Consider the following 16,106-nt stretch of genomic DNA (forward strand, 5'->3'; position numbering starts at 1 on the left):
CTTCTAAAAGCATTGTGGGGTGAGAAACACAACTTGCAGAAATATACAAATAGTAGGATATCATTGATGTTAAAAATAAAAAACACCATAGCCAGAACATCCTATCTGTTGCTACAGATGCATATCCATGCTGGAAGTGTATAATGTTACACACACAAAGATCACCCGAAAGTCTTGGTGTGCCTACCCCTGGGAAGGGGGGAGAGAGGGTGAAATTGGCTAAGAAAACAAAGGGAAAGTTTCCGTAAATGTTCATTATTTTATGAAATACTACTGAAGCAATTATGTAGGGATACGCTGAATATTTTTGAAGATAATAGCATTATTTAAACTGTCTTTGGACAGACTGATTTTTTTTTAGCTCACTTTAAGAGAGATGGAGTGAGAGAAGGGAGCTCAAACTATGAGGCTAATATCAATAATTTAGATGAGAAATAATGGCAAACATCACTAGGATGAAAGCCATGAAGTTGGGAGAAAGAGGTGACTCTGGCAGGCAGAATGATGGCCTCCAAAGATGTCCACATCCTTAGCTCCAGAAACTGAGTATGTTGTTATAAGACAGGGGAGCGTTAAGGGTGCAGGTGGAATCGGAGCACTAATCAGCCCTTTAAAATGGGACTTGGATTACACAGGTGGAGCCAATATAATCACAACGCTCGATAAATAGGAAGGAGGAGACAGGGGAGACTTAGTGCTGCTGCCAGGTGGAGAGGAGCCGAGCCGAGGAATGCCGGACGCACCAGGATCCAGAAAAGGTAAGAAAGAAAAATTTCTCTTGGAGCTTCCATAAGAAACGCGGTCCTGGCATCTTGATTTTAACCTAGTAAGACTGATGTTTAGACTTTAGGCGTTTTAGTCCTCTAGAGCTGTAAGCTTATAAATTTGTGTGGTTTTAGGCAATTAAGTGTGTGGTGATTTGTTACATCCATGTTGGGAGACTAATACAGGACGGAGACATTTTATAGTCTGAAGTGATGGTTCTGAAGGTCTTATTGGATGTCCAGGTATCGATTTACAGGAGGAGAATAAAATGTGAGTCTCGGTGTGGGAAGGAGACCGGCAATGGAGATAGCTGAAGCTTCAGAACTTTGCGTGATGCCAGAGAAACAAATGTAAAAGCAAAGAAAGTGAAGGAAGCCGCAGAGATCACTTACCTCTGGGGGCAAGAGGAGAGGCATGCCACCAACTTACAAAGAAATGGAGTTGTCAGAGTTGTCAGGCCATCAGAAAGAATTTGAAGAGTAAGGGAGAAAGAAGTACATAAACAGTTTAAATGCATTAGAAACACCTGGAATGGCGTGGTTGTCTGCTTGCTTGGTGAGGCAGACATTTAAAATTCCTGAGACTCAGGCATTGCCCCGACCACTTAAATCAGGGTCTCTGGGGTGAGGAGCAAAGCTCAGGCGATGTTTCTGTGCAGTTAGGATTGAGAATTGGTGGTGCAATTGCTGATCCCAGGAATGGACACCAGGATCTCAGCTGAAAACTGTAGACTCAGGCTGTTCCCCAGGAGGCGCAGCAACCACGGGTGCTGGATACCTGACTCCGTCAGTAGTGCAAGTGCAGTGTTTGTGGGGAGACGCTTTTCCTGAGGTCGAGAGAGGAGGTCCCAAAGGAACGACCTGTGGATATGGGGGTGCTGCAATATGAAAACAGACTCGGTCCCACTTTCATGGTCTTAGGGAAGGATGTACGGGCCTGGCCTCGGGCCTACCTGAGCAGAGGCAGGAGAGTGGAGCGGGCAGGCCTTCCTGGTGGCGAAGCCAATAATTGCTTGTCAAGTTGATGAGGATTGTGTGGGGAGAAAAGGTGCGGGAACTCGCCTTAGCTTTCCAAGCATCACCTCAAGGACCTGCTCTCTGTCCCTGGGGCAGATGAGCGTCCTTTGTCACCTCTTCTGGAATTGTTCTCCTTTGTATCTCAGGAATGCTTTTATGGTTCTTCTAGACTGTTAGCATCACGAGGGTGGTGATCATGTTGTGTTTTGAAATCATTGTGTCTCTACCTGGCACAAAGTACGCATTTGCTGAATTAATAGGATAAAGGAATGAATTAAAAAAAAGGAGATCTTTGGTTTTGACAAATAGATGTACAAGTATAAGCATTAACAATACTGGATAAGTATGTACAAAATGTTTAATGATTTTATTTTGCTTGTAAAATTTCAAGTTATTTTTGTTCTTTGTACTTTTTACCAAAATGTTAAGTACTTTCCTAATCGGAAGCAAGGAAATCAACACTGTAGAATATACCTGCTGTAGAATATGCTTGGGGTCAGAAAGGACTGGCTCGTGTTCTACCTCAGCTGCCTTCCCTCTGTGTGACTTGGGGCAAGTTCTCACCTCATTGAAATACTGGCGCCCTCAGCTGTGAGGTGGAGATAATCAAAGAACGCTGAGTAAGGCGTGAGGATTTACTTGGCACTGAAAGACTGCATAAATGACAGCTGTTGTTATTTTGAGGGGGAAATAATCTGTTTACCTTGGCACTGTAATAAATTTCCACTGTAAGTATGTGTAAGTTCATTAGGTTGTAGTTAATACTTAAATACTAAAATACTAAACTTTTAGTCTTGAAACATTTGCGATAATTCAGTGCATCACCATCAGGTGGCACCATTCCACGGTTTTGTTCCAGCTTTAGGTTCACCGTGGTGACCTTGCTGCAGAGCATTCCTAGTTACAGTCCTTTCAATTTGTTAGTTTTTTAACATTAAGGTAATATGGGTTTACAATCAACACGATTCAGAATATAGGCTTCCCCTTGAGGTGCACTTGGCCATACCACACCCACCACTTCCGCACCACAGTCAGCTGTGCCCCGTCCCCTTTTTCTCTCCAACATCCCCTTCCCCCTGTTAGCCTCAGTTTTAGAATCAGATTCCTACAGTTGGTTTTTGGTTTGGTGTTGTCTGACTTTTTTCTCTGTATACAAATATGGGCAAAACCATCTATTTGTTTCTTTCTGACTTATTCATCTTGGCGTAATCCCCTCCAGATATATCCATGTTGTCGCAGATGGCAAGAATTCATATATTTTATAGCTGAGTAATATTCCATTGTGACGATATATGATATTTTTCTAATGACATTTCTCCTGTCTTTGGGCACTTAGGTTGCTTCCAGAGCTTGGCTATTGTAAATAGCACTGCAATGAACACAGGAATGCCTGTGTCCCTTTGAATAAGGAAGAGACTTTAGTTTATTTAATTCAACTCTTTCAATTTACATATATGGAAATATGGAGATGAAGTAAAAACAGCACACCTATTCACTTGCAGGAAGGGGCAGGATTGGGAAAGGTGGAGAGAACACTGTGTGTGCTTCACATTGTGTTTTAATTTGGGTCATTTCTACAATATCTTTTTAATTAGTCAAGTAAACAGACTATATGGCAGGAAATAATTTCTAGTTCTTAAATGGAAATATCAATTTGGGAAGTGAAGAATCTCTTTCTTATTCATGAAAAGAAATGGTTGATGAGTCTCAAACTGTAGAGATTCCCTTAACCCTACCTCCTTTTCCAGTATTTCCCACTTGACAAAAGCATTACCCCTTGTAGATGTGGGCCCTCACAGTCGGGGGCAAGGGCTTTCATATCCATTTTGCAGCCAGGGAAATAGAGACTGAGGGATCAAAATGCCCTTGTAACCAAGGGACTTCCTTCCTTCTTTCATTCACTGAAAACAAGCATTGATGAAGTTGCTGGTCTGCACAGAACTATGCCAGTTGTTGGAGATGCAAAGGCTAATTGGGAATGTATCTCCCAGAGGTCTTTTTCTTTATTTCTACGGTTAGTGTCTGAACTGAGTGACTCCAAATTCCTGCCTCTTTATCTCCCCCCTCTCTCTCTCTCTCTCTCTCTCTCTCTCTCTCTCTCTCTCTCTCTCTCTCTCTCTCCCCCCCCCCACACACACACCCATACCCACACACCCCTCCCTGCCCAGTAGAAACACAAATGTCCTGCAAACAGTAGAAACACAAATGTCTGTCCTCTTGAGAAGCCCAGGCATGTCCCCTAAGGCCCTTGAAGCCACTGAATTGCAAGGAGAGTTTTACTGTAAGTCAAATTTCACAGGCCCAGAACATTTTTTTTCAATATCTAAAAATTTATTTATACTCACTCCTGCTCCAGGAAGCACATACAGGCTGCAGGATGCCGTATCAGTGACATCTCTGTATTTGAATGAGTCCCTGAACCACTTTCAAGATAAATGCCCAAGAAAAGCTGAACCCACATAGCCCCAGGGGGACTGCTAGGTGGCAGTAGCGGCACACCCTGCTTTTAGACTCTGTTTACAGGCAGGAAGGGACCTTAAGAAGGAGTCTGTTGGCTCCCTCCCATGTTACTGATAGGAAGACTGAGACCTCTCAAGCAAAAGACACTGACCACGGTTTGGTAACTAGGTAGCCACACAGTCTAAGTTGTTTACAGATGGCTGACTTTTGTGATTTAATATTTGCAAGAAAAATTACCTAATGGGTTCATTGAAAAACTCTTAAATATTTGCTGTAAAAATGTTTTGTGGGAAGTAGGAGAACAGAAGTAAAGGAATGAGGTTAAAAGTAAGTTTGTTTCCCATCATGACACCCTTATTTCTCTGCAGAAGCTCCAGTGCTATCAAGCTCTGGAAGGACTATCCAGAGAAACAGTTAAACACACACATTAAAAACGCACCACAGCCAAGTGGCCATGTGTGCTAGTGCATGTGCGTGTGTTTGTAATTGAGAGCGGATAGATCTATTGTGTACATGGAGGATAAAATGACATGAACAAAAGTGGGAAACCTGTGGACCCCAGGAAAATGTCTCCCTCACCCTCCCAACCTATCCTAAAAAAAGAAAAGGAAAACGCCTCTGAAGTGGTTTCCAGACTCTGGAGTGGCTTTATTTTTACCATTTCTCTGTTGATTTAACAGATTAAAACTGCCAGCGGCACCTATAGTATCGATCTTGGTCAATCCTGCCTTCTGAAGCGCTCCCGCTGTAATTAAATTACTGTAAATACAATTGGAAGGCCCCTCTAGGTGGTCTGTGTGACACAGCCCCCAAAGGAATTGTCTCGAAATATTTGAACCAAAAGTAAAGAGCAAAGTGGCGGAATCCCCTTAATCTTTGGGGCCAGTCCTTTGAGGATTTGTGGCTGTGAAATAACAGGCAGTAGATTTTAGTCCACACCAGCGGCACTTTAAGGAGGGCCTCTTCTCAACCATCACTGGCCTTTGGGGTCAGTGCGGGGGCTCTGGCCTCTGTTGCCAGCTTGCTAACCCCTGTCCCAGCCCTCCCCTAGTCTCCACCAGCGACTAGCAAATTCCGTTCCTCAGGAAGAGGAGAGTTGGGGCAGCTAGTACTTTGCATCCAGCACCTTTTGCATGGCGTTGGGAGCTGTTGCTATGTGGTCCACGTGTGTTGCTCAACAAGCTTAAACTTTGCATAGCCCGTGCTAAACTAATTTGCGTCAATTTGTCTACATCATGCCAACAATCGTTCAGAGAGTCTTGAATAGAACATACAAGGCTGCTGATAAAGGCCCTCGGAGCAGATGCCGCGGGCCATTCTGAGGAGCCTCGCTGGGTCTAGTTCTTCACCATGGTTTCTTCATATCCTAGTGACAATGTTAGTTTTTCCACCCTGGGGTTAAAACTTTTTTTTTTTTTTTAAACAATGGACAGGCCTATACAACTGGCACTCCAAGTTTTTTTAAGAGAGAGCGACTTGGCTGTGGCTGAATTCTAGCCCCCAGTGTTTCCTAACCACTTTTTTTTTTTTTTTGCAAGTTGCAGAGAAAGCCAATAGAGATGCTTTTAGAAAAGGTTTGGCCACAGTGACAAGATACTTTTCTAATGATCAATGTGTTGGACTAAAATTTTAAGTCTGAAAAATGATTGCTTTTTAATGGAAAAATAAATAGCATATAACATGGAACTAAAGAGTAGAAGCAAGATAAGACAACTACAGCAATTTGTGCTGTGTGAACTCTAGGAAATAATCTCACATTTGGAAGAAATTGGCTTTTTTTTCAAAGTCAGTTGGTCTTGTCAAGTTTGGTCTGGTCAGTTTGGACAGGACACCAGAGAACCTGGGGAACTAATTGAATCTCTACAGGAAACACATTCAGGCCAGTTGTGGGTTTTGTCACATACTGAAGTGCCTCTTCCTTCATTAGCCTGTTCATATGATTAAAAAATTACCCGAAAAAACTGATACATGTCTGAAGGTTTGCAATGGAAGATTATTGAGTGAGGACTCTGGCAGGCACCCTTCCCGGCACTTGGGATATAGCTGGAAATAAGACAGATGTAGTCCTGGCTGCTGTGGCCCCTAGGAAATTGACTAAACAAACAGGTAAACACAGAAACTAAAGGGTCGTGGGGTGGGGGAGCAGGTGCTAAAATGAAAAGTGATGGCAGAAAGAAGGCGAGGAGCTACTTTAGATACAAAGTACAAGGACAATGTCACTGATGTGTTGACATTTGACCAGAAACTCAAGGGAGGAAGGGAAGAACCCTTGAGAATGTCAGTGGTCCAGGCACAGGGAGCAGTGGGAGGTCGCAGGGCCTTGCGTGTTCTTGGCTGGTACAGCTGGGTAACAGGGAAGAACAGGGAATGGGGGGAGGGGAGTCAAGAAGGTGGGAGGTGAAGTCCCACAGAGACGAGACTCAGCAGGAGTGGCACATGCTGTAGCATCCCGGTGTGCCCGCAGCTCGGAGTCAGAGACCGATAGAGACCAGCGGCCTGGTTCCTGTCCTCCAAAGCTCTCCTTGCAGAGAGCCCTAGAGAAAGGTGGGCTGCCCCGTAGGTCAGTGGGGCTGATTTGGCGCTGATTGAAACTAACAGGCATGTGATGAGTTAATCAAAATCATTAGTACCTGTTGGGTACTAAACGTTGTATCCCTCCCTCTGTTCATAGTTGAAATCTGAACTCCCAGTGTGATGATGCTGGAGGTAGGACCTGGGGGCCGGGGTGTGCCTGTAGTTAGAGCCCTCGTGAATGGGATTAGCGCCCTTGTCTAAGGGACCCCAGGGGGCTCTCTCATTCTCTCCACCTCCTGAGAACACAACGAGGGCTTCAACCCCAAAGAGGGCTTCTCGCCAGAACCCACCATGCTGGCCCCTTGATCTCAGGCTTCCCTTCTCCAGAACTGTGAGGAGTGTTTCTGTTTCTACGTCACCCAGTCTTACAGCAATCTGTGATAACAGCCCAGACAAAGATAGTGTTTTTTCTTTAAAAAAAAGTTTCAAATTAGAGCAACAATGAGAAGTTTTCTGACAAAAGTGAGAAAGGCCTGGGGGACCCATGCCGGCAACACTCTTTTTCCATAAAGATGGACCTAAGGGAGAGGCTTGCGCAGCCCTGAGGTGAACTTGGGGTACTCTGAGGTCCAGAGTAGCCAGGTGAGTGTATGTCCTTGACCTGTGATGTGAAGGACACAGAAGAGCAAAGGCCTCTAGAGCTAGGACCCCGGTGCAGGGGGGGTACTTCCACAGGGGTGCGGGGGGACCAGGCCTCGTCAGGGGCTTGGGTGCAATGATAAGAAATGTAGATGTTATTTCTTGAGCAGTAGGAAAACATGTGGACTTAAAGCTGAGTTTTAGAAAAACAGAACTAGATATGACAGATGTGGCACCATTTTGAGACCATTGAAAAACAAATGGCCTGAAATACGACAGTATATCCCTTGAGAGCTGTGGAGCCACGGGTGAGGCAACTCCACCTCTCTGGGTCTCTTTCCTGCCTGTCAGACAGTTGGACGGGACAAGATTCATTCTCAAAAAGTCTTTTCTGGCAAGACCTCAGCGTTCCTAGTGTGTAAAACAAGTGGGTTGAAAGAGATCACCCCAGACCACAAATCCGGATTTCATTTTAAAATTCCCCCAAGTGACTCTAAATGCAGCCAGGGTTGAGACTCTCTGGACCTGTGCACCTCTCCTGCCTCCACCTGAATTTCTCCATCCATGAAAAGAGCACTTTGGGCAATAACATCAGTCTCGGCCTCTCATCTCTGGCCTCAAACTTCCCCGAGCGTTGGTGATTCAAGCAAGCAGGGCTTTGTCAGAGAGGAAGTACAGATCCAAGGGAGATCCTGGTCATGGGGTCACCTGCATTTGTGTGAAGTGGAGGGTAGGGGCTTGGATTTGAGGCGTGAGCAGACGGGTACTGCTCATGAGAACCAGGCCTGAGGAGGGAGCTGCCAAGGGCAGAACTTGGCCCAGAGGAGGCCACTTCTCGACCACCATGAATGGCCCAGCACTTCCTGGCACATCTCTGCCTCCCAAGCACCTGCAGGCCTTTGGCAGGTGAGGGGGGAGCGAGGAGAATAGGGCTTTTCTGAGCAGTTCCCCAGAACAACCTCTCTTGACATCTGGGGAAATGAGGGGCGGAAAAGACAAGCCACTGCATGTTCCTCCCCGCCTGTGAAAGCTTTGCGATGGGAGGAGGAGAGGAGGCAGGAAAGGGAGTTTGTGCTGAAGTGCCACTTTCCAGCCCTACGTCCGGAGCCTAGCATGTTCCGGGCACCGTGAATGAGACCGGCTGATGCTTTGTATCAAATGTAAAGTGGCCTCTTTCACACGCTGGCACTGGAGGCCGATGACCACTCGGGTAGGATCCAGAGCTCTCCGGGAGCTGGCACAGTTGAGCGTGGGGCCTGAATTGGGCTCTGTGGGGTGGTAGGGGCCAAATCCCAGGCTCCGAGGAGTCCCTGCTGATCAACAGGAGTCTCAAGGCTGGAAGGGGTGAAGTCCCTCTTTTAGGGATGAGCCAGCTGCCTCTGCCACCTGCACCCCTCCCGGAGCTCAGGTCTCTTGTGCAAGGACCACAGGGCTCTGGGACCTTGGGTCTCCATGGCAGAGGCCGAATGTCTAGGATAATCACCCCATTTATATGAGTAAAGAATTGGTCCTGAAAATCTGAGGTTCAAATTAAAGTCACATTTCTTTTGGTGACATAAACAAATTTTATTACCAAGCTCGTCAATGATAATTACAAACAAAAGACCCTTTTAAAAGTATCCCAAATTAAAGGTGCATCATTAGCGTAAACACTTGAGACATTCAGAATTCTTTTAGGTTACAATATAGTCACATTTCTTTTTTTTTTTTTTTTTAAACAATTTACCGTGTCCTGTAGGTAACACAGTCGAAATGTTTTTAAGATATAAAATGAAGCAGTATATTTTCAAATACAACCCAGCTATAAAGTAGAGGAATTTAGGATCAAATTTGCTTAACATACTAGATGTGGCAATCTAATATAAACACAGCATTGAACTTTCCAGATGAGTTTGCTGAGAAACAGCTCCCACATCTAGTCTTATTCAGAAAAAGAACTGCTGTTGCTGGTTCCCAGGGCCAGTGGCACGGCTGGGCTGAGCCTTGAGGCTCAACCTCCTATTTACACCTTTTCTGAGCTGGTTCATCTTCTAAGGTCATTAAAAAACAACCTACGATGGTGCTCTGGGCTCAGTTGTGTCCCCACACGAATTTATATGTTCAGGCCCAACCGCTACTACCTCACGGTACCAAGACAGGGATGTCCAAGGGATAATGAGAGTTAAAATGACAGTATAGTGGGCCCTAACCACCGTGACCGTGTCCTTGTGAGGTGACAGGGGGACACAGTGAGAGGAGGCACCTGCGAGCTGAGGAGAGAGGCCTCAGAAGAGACCCCACCCCCCTCGCTATCATCTTGATTTTAACTTCGAGCTTCCAGAACTGTCAATTATTTTCCAGAAAAGAAAATAATCTTTTCTGTTTTAAGTTGTCCAGTCTGTGGAATTTGTTACAGCAGCCCTGACTCACTGTTATAAAGGGCAGTGTCATGCCCCCCATTTTACTGTTGAGGGAACTCGTGTGCGGCTGCCCCTCACGTCTGCGGAGCCAGAATTTGAACTCTGCTCTGGTGCCAGGTCCAAGCTTTTCCCATGTGCCTGTGCAGCTGGGAGCAAGTGTGGTGTGTTCTCTGTAGGGTGTTACCAAGCAGAAGGCACAGTTGGAAGCGTTATCTGTGTGGCTGCAGCGTTGTCGCTGGTGCTGAGACCTCACGGATCTCGTTGGGGCTTCCAGGACGGATTTAGAAAAGTGGGAGGGAAAAGAACAGCCTTGATGTGTTTCTGCCTTCATTGGGGTTCATGTGATTATCTACTCTGCCAGCAGGGAAAAAAGAAAGGTCAATGTCAGGAGGGTTTGGGGGGCGTCTCAAGGCCTCCAAGGGCAGGAAATTCCATCCAGCCTCAGCAAGGACCAGAACTGGAAACTGCTCTAGGCTTTCCCCTTCCCTGCTTTTGATAGACTTTTATGGGTAGAGTCTTTATCTTCAGTGTTGACTGGGGTTTGTGAAGTTTCCCATCTGGCAGCGTGGGCTCCAGATGCGGCCTACACCCGCTGCCGTGGGGCCCTCAGCTCTGGGGCCGCGACTGACCTGTGTTTGCAGCAGACTGCAGCTGGCTAGCTAAGTGATCTGGGGTAGCTTTGTTGTTTTAAGACTCAGTTTCCCCCAGTGGAAAATTATAACAATAAAGCCTGTTTCATTATAATTTTTATTGAAGTAACTTTGCATTATAATATTACAAACATTTAACATGTACATCAGTACAAATGCTGCATTAAGGTTATCATTAAAAGTTCAGTTGTATCCACCCTTCACCATATAATTGACCCTGTTTAGTCAATCTGCCCAGCCCCTTCCGCTCTTCCACTTTTTTTTTAAATAGTCGTTCTATGGCTGTATAATTCTGCGCTTGTATTTTCAGTCCTCCGTATGTGTATATACTTCACTCACCCCTTCCCCTTCAACCACTAACTTGGTCTTATTTTTTAAAAGACTTACTTTATTCATTTATGCATACGAGAACTGGGGTGTAGGCCAGAAGTGAGGGGATGTGGGGGGGTGAGAAGATTCCCAGAGACAGAGTAGGGAGCAGAGCAGGCAGATCTACTGAGATACACTGCTGAGGGGAACAGCCGGCAAGAACTCAGGCTGCAGTGGCTGGTGATAGCTTCATAGCGCTGAGACTAACCCCTGCGCCACCAGGGAGGCCCACCACTAATTTGATGTTATATGCTAAGGGTTTGCTTTTGTTTTATTTTATTCGTATTTCATTTAGTTCATTTGTTTGGATCCTCTCTATACCGCATATGAGAGAAAGCATATGGTGCTTGTCTTTCTCCTTCTGACTTCGTTAAGCATGAAACCCTTCAGGTCCATCCATGTTGTTGTGTTGGCAGGATTTCGTCTTTTTTTAATAGCCGAGTAGAATCACTGTGTGTATATATCACGTCTCCTTTATCCAATCATCTGTCCACTGGTTGTTTCCAGCTCTTGGCCATAGTAAATAACACTGCAATAAAAATATGCATTTATCTCTTTGATTTAGTGTTTTTGTATTTGGCACCAAATACAAGAGTGGGGTAAATGGATCAGATGGAATTTTAATTTTTTGAGGAATCACAACACTGCTTTCCAGAGTTGCTGCACCAATTTATATCCCTACCAACAGTGAATAAATGTTCCCTGTTCTCCGCATCCTCTGTGACAGTTATTTCTTGTCTTTTGGATAATAGCTATTCTCATGTCAGGTGATATCTCATTATTGTTTTGATTTGATTTGCATTTCCTAAGAAGAGGTGAAGATCTTTTCAGTTGACTGCTGGCCATCTGTCTGTCTTTAGAGAAGTATCTATTTAGATACTCTGCCCATTTGTTCAGTTTTGTTGTTTGTTGTTTTATTGGTTCTTACATAAGTATTTTGGATATTAATCCCTTGTCAGACATATGTTGTGCAGGTATCTTCTCCCGGTCACCAGGATGTCTTCATTTTTTGATGATAGTTTCTTTTGCTATGCAGAAGCTTTTTAGTTTGCTGTAGTTCCAATTGTTTAATTTTGAAGCCAGGTCTCCAAACACACCTCTAAAGCTCAAGGACTGTACCACCTCTGTTTTCCGTGTATTTTATGGTTTCAGGGTTTCATCCAAGTCTTTCATCATCCAAGTTGAATGAGTTTTTGTATATGGTAATTGGGGCTTTGTTCATTCTTTTACATGTGGTTGTCAAATTTCCAAATACCATTTGTTGAAGGGGGTTTTCCTTTCTCCATAGTATGTTGTTGGTTCCTTTGTCATGAATTTGTTCATATATATGTGGATTTATTTCTGTACTCTTGAGTTCTGGTCCATTGATTTACATGTCTGTTTTATTTTACTACTATGGTGTTTTGATTACTATCACTTTATAGTATAATTTGAAGTTGGGGAGCATGAAACTCCACTTTTTGCTTTTTTTCCTCTGGATTGTTTTGCTATTCGGTGTCTTTTGTAGTTCAAACAGATTTCATGAATGTTCTAGCCCAGTGAAGAATGCTGTTGGGATTTTGATGAGGATTGCATTGAACTTGTATATGAACCTGTATATTGCGTTGAACCTAAAGCCTGGTTCAAATGTGTCAAACGTAGTGTCTGGCACTTCCTAAGTGTCAAAATGTACTTGCCCTCCTGCACCCCATCATGGTGGCATCTTCTGGAGAACCCCTGTGGGTTATCCATTCCCAGGATGTCCAGAATGTCTGAACATGTGACACTGTTACTCACAGGCTGGAACTAGGGGGTTCCAATCATCACTTGAGAGTGGTGATTTGAACTACTTTGGGTATTTTTTTAAAGATTTATTTTATTTATTTATGCATACAAGAATGGGGTGTAGGCCAGAGGTGCGGGGATTCACCAGAGACAGTGGGGAGCAGAACAGGCAGATCTTCTGAAGTACACTGCTGAGGAGTGCAGTGGGCTAGACAGGTGAGGTCTGCTGCCCCATGTGAATCATCTCTGACTGGGGATAGCTTGATAGTGCTGAGACTTAACCCCTGTGCCACCAGGGAGGCCCCCTCTTTGGGTATTAACACTTCTCCAGAGTAGACATCTACACTGTCTTCTTTTTATAAAAATGACTTTCTTCCCCTGCTTGAAGTCCTGGAGGCTCTGGCTAGGCTTTGGGGAGAAGTCAGAAGTAAAGCATCCATCACAGAAAGGTTGTAGATAGGAGGGGAAAAAAGAAGAGGTGGCTTGGAATATTACTCTAATTAGTAAAATGAGGAAGTAATACAAACCACAACGTGACATGCATTTTAGGATTCTTTTCTGATAACTTTCTTATCATTTTGTGATGCCCAGAAGTAACCCCATCTAGGAGTTATGGGGGTTCTTAATACCGCTCTCAAGTGAGACAGGGAGGCTAATTGGTGTTCCCAAGGACAGAGCTAACTGTTGGTCAAGCAGAGAGAGGATGCAGATGCCCCCAATCCTAGTCTAGTTCCTGGGGTCCGATTCTACCTTCCCTTGCCCGTCCTCCCTCTGGGCGTCAGCTGGACCCTCTGGGCAGCTCCCTTTTACCCTCAGTGCTCAGGAAGGGCTGGACTCTAGTCAGAGCGACAGAGCTGGCCCTGCCTTGGGACTGCAGGAGCCACCAGAAACATGAGGGTTTGACCAAAGAGCTGCCCCAAGGACTGTGCTTTCTGCTTCACCCATGAGAGTATGTGCATGCCTCAGTGACCAAAACTGGAAGCCTGTGGAAAATAGGTGAGGGAGAGAGAAAGGGTGGAAACAAGAAGAGCTTACACGCCGCCCCGAAAAGTGAAAATTGCTACATGCACTTTGGAAAATATTTGCCGTTTTTTCTTCTGTTGGAAATAGCCTTATTCAAGGTTTTAGCGTTTGTGTTCACATGGGTATATCCTTAAAAAGTGAGTCCCCAGGCCTCCCCTGGTCGCGCTGTAAAGCTCCGCAGTCTCTGCAGCGCAGATTTGATCCCGGCTGGCCAGTGAGAATCCCCCATGGCGCAGCAGACCTCTCCTGTCGTGCCTGCTGCTCCCCTCAGCAGTGTATTTCGTCAGTCTGCCTGTTCCCCGCTCTGTCTCTGGTGAATCCTCTCACCCTCCTGCGCATCTGGCCCGTACCCGGGTTCTTGTCTAAATAAATAAATAAATAAATCCTTAAAAAATAAAAGTGAGCCCCCAACATCAGGAGACGTGTGTGGGAATGTTCATCAGAGCATGTAAATGCTCCAGTCTGGGAACAACCGAAGCGTCCGTCTGCTGTGGATGGACAGGCAGGCTGTGGCGGTCACAGGCTGGAATACTACCCAGCAATGGAAATGAACCGCCTCCGATATGTGCCACAAGGACACATCTCACAAACCCAAAGTTAAGGGGAAGAAGCCAGACCTTAAAAAATTCTTACTGTCAGCTTCCATTGCTAGAAGCTACTCAAGTGACTGAAAGAAAATAAAAAGATGGCTGACCTCCTTGTGGCCTCCGTGGCTGTGGCCAAGGCACCATCTGCACCCACAAGACTGCCTGTGGGTGCGAGGGGGGGGGGAGGGGGGGGGAGTGATGCTAGCAGGGAAGCCAGTGGAGTGTGGGCTACGGCTGGGAGTGGGAAAAACCCTAAATGACAAAAGGATTTGGGGAGCTTGTCTTCCCTGTGTTCCTTGGGAGCTGGGGTTTTCCCATTTGATTCCCAGGCCTCTTTCTCAGTGCATTCCTGTTTTGTAAAGATTCAAAGAGTGCCCGGAAGCCCAGAGTGACCGTTAGCTCCCACCAGCAAACTCTCAGGCCCCTTCCCCTATGCTGCCCCCTCCCTCCAGGGCTCATTTGCATGAGGCTTCCTGCAGCTCCTTCCCTTTGCCCCACCTCTGCTTGGGGCTGGAGGGCCGGTTTCCCACCACCCAGAGCCCACATCTCCTCCACACTTCCGCCCACCTCTTTTCAACATAAAAATGGACTTCTGGTGTGCTCACACTCTTCTGTGACCCTCATAGCAGGAGGTCCTGAAAAGGGCCTCAGAAATGGGGTCCTCACATGCTCATTTCTCAGCGAGATGGAGACTGGCAGAGCCGCACTGGCAGTGGGGCTGGTTCTTGAGGATCAGGATGTGGGTGCCTCTTGAATAGCCTTTTAATAATCTTAAAGGATGCCGGGCTCCTTTAAGGAAGAAAAGGATCACTTTTTTCTCAGAGGACTGGTCTTTGAGGCTTATTCTAGTTCTGATTCTGATGTTTTTGAAGCTTTTCTGGGATTTGGCCAGTGTGATTTGAACGTCTTGTTATATTCCCTGAGAAGCAGCCCGAGGCTTTATAAGTTCACATAACTGCGGGAAACAGGATTTAGTTGGGCCTCAGGGACGCTTCTTAGAGCCAGGGATCAGTGCTTGTCCCCCCACTCTGCCTGCCTGCCTTGTTCTTGGTTTCATTTTCTCCCGTTAGTTTTCATTCCTCTGCAGGACTGGAAGCATTGCTGTTTGCTGTCTGCATGTCTCATGTCTTTAATGTCAGAGAAATACTTAGTCTCTCCCCACTTCCTCTCAAGAAATTTTTGGGGTGCATCAGTCAGGGTAGACTAGAATATGCTGCAGAAACACATCCTCCACAACCTGTGTCTTCAAACAATGGGCTTTATTTCACGACTGCTGTCCTGTGTCTTTCATGGCACTGCGCGTCCAGTGGCAGAGGTGGGCCGGAGAGCTCTCCCAGCCTGGCCTGGGTAGGGCTCCTCAGATGGCGATGAGCACAAGACGGCCCCTGCCTCAGCCTTGGCCCCACGACAGAGAGTGACAAGGATGCTTTGCTAGAGGAACTGACATCTGAATTGAGCTTAAGAATGCAGCAGAAATAGGCAAGGTGGCAGTGGGGAGAAAAGGCTCTGGTGATGGCTGCCTGTGAGACAGACATGACAGCCTAGGGGAGTAAACAGTTCACGGAGTCGTCCCCGGCCCTCTGCGTATGAGATGTGTGATCTCGAACAAGCTCTGATTCCCTCATCTGTGAGTTAGGGACTCACACATCCCACCTAAGATTGTTAGGAGGGTGCAGTGACGATGCCCTATGTCTGTAGCACTGTTAGTTGTAAGCGCTCGCTAGTGTTACAGATTTGATCGAAGTTGAAAGTTAAGTGTATGGTAAAGAGCTTGGGACCTGTATTACCCAGGTTCAAATCCAGGCTCTGCCATTAATCCCTTAGTGTAGGATTAAATGCAGCACCTGGCCCAAGAGGCTTGTGTGAAGATTAAGTGAGGTAACACAGGCAGTAGTGGTGCCTGGGTCACTGTTGCGTCTG

General features: G+C 45.9%; 1 long non-coding RNA gene across 8 annotated transcripts in view; it reads left to right on the plus strand.

Moving 5' to 3' along the window:
* LOC119247335 (uncharacterized) overlaps positions 1 to 16,106 on the plus strand; it is a 76,085-nt gene that overhangs the window by 14,475 nt on the left and 45,504 nt on the right. For all 8 annotated transcript variants that reach the window (XR_008552149.1, XR_008552144.1, XR_008552146.1 and 5 more), the window contains one exon: positions 636 to 758. This is a non-coding gene — a long non-coding RNA (uncharacterized LOC119247335). The remainder of the gene's footprint in view (positions 1 to 635; positions 759 to 16,106) is intronic.

The sequence above is a fragment of the Talpa occidentalis genome, unplaced genomic scaffold (genome assembly GCF_014898055.3).
Source record: "Talpa occidentalis isolate TD23 unplaced genomic scaffold, MPIMG_talOcc4v2.1 talOcc4.16, whole genome shotgun sequence".
NCBI lineage: Eukaryota > Metazoa > Chordata > Mammalia > Eulipotyphla > Talpidae > Talpa > Talpa occidentalis.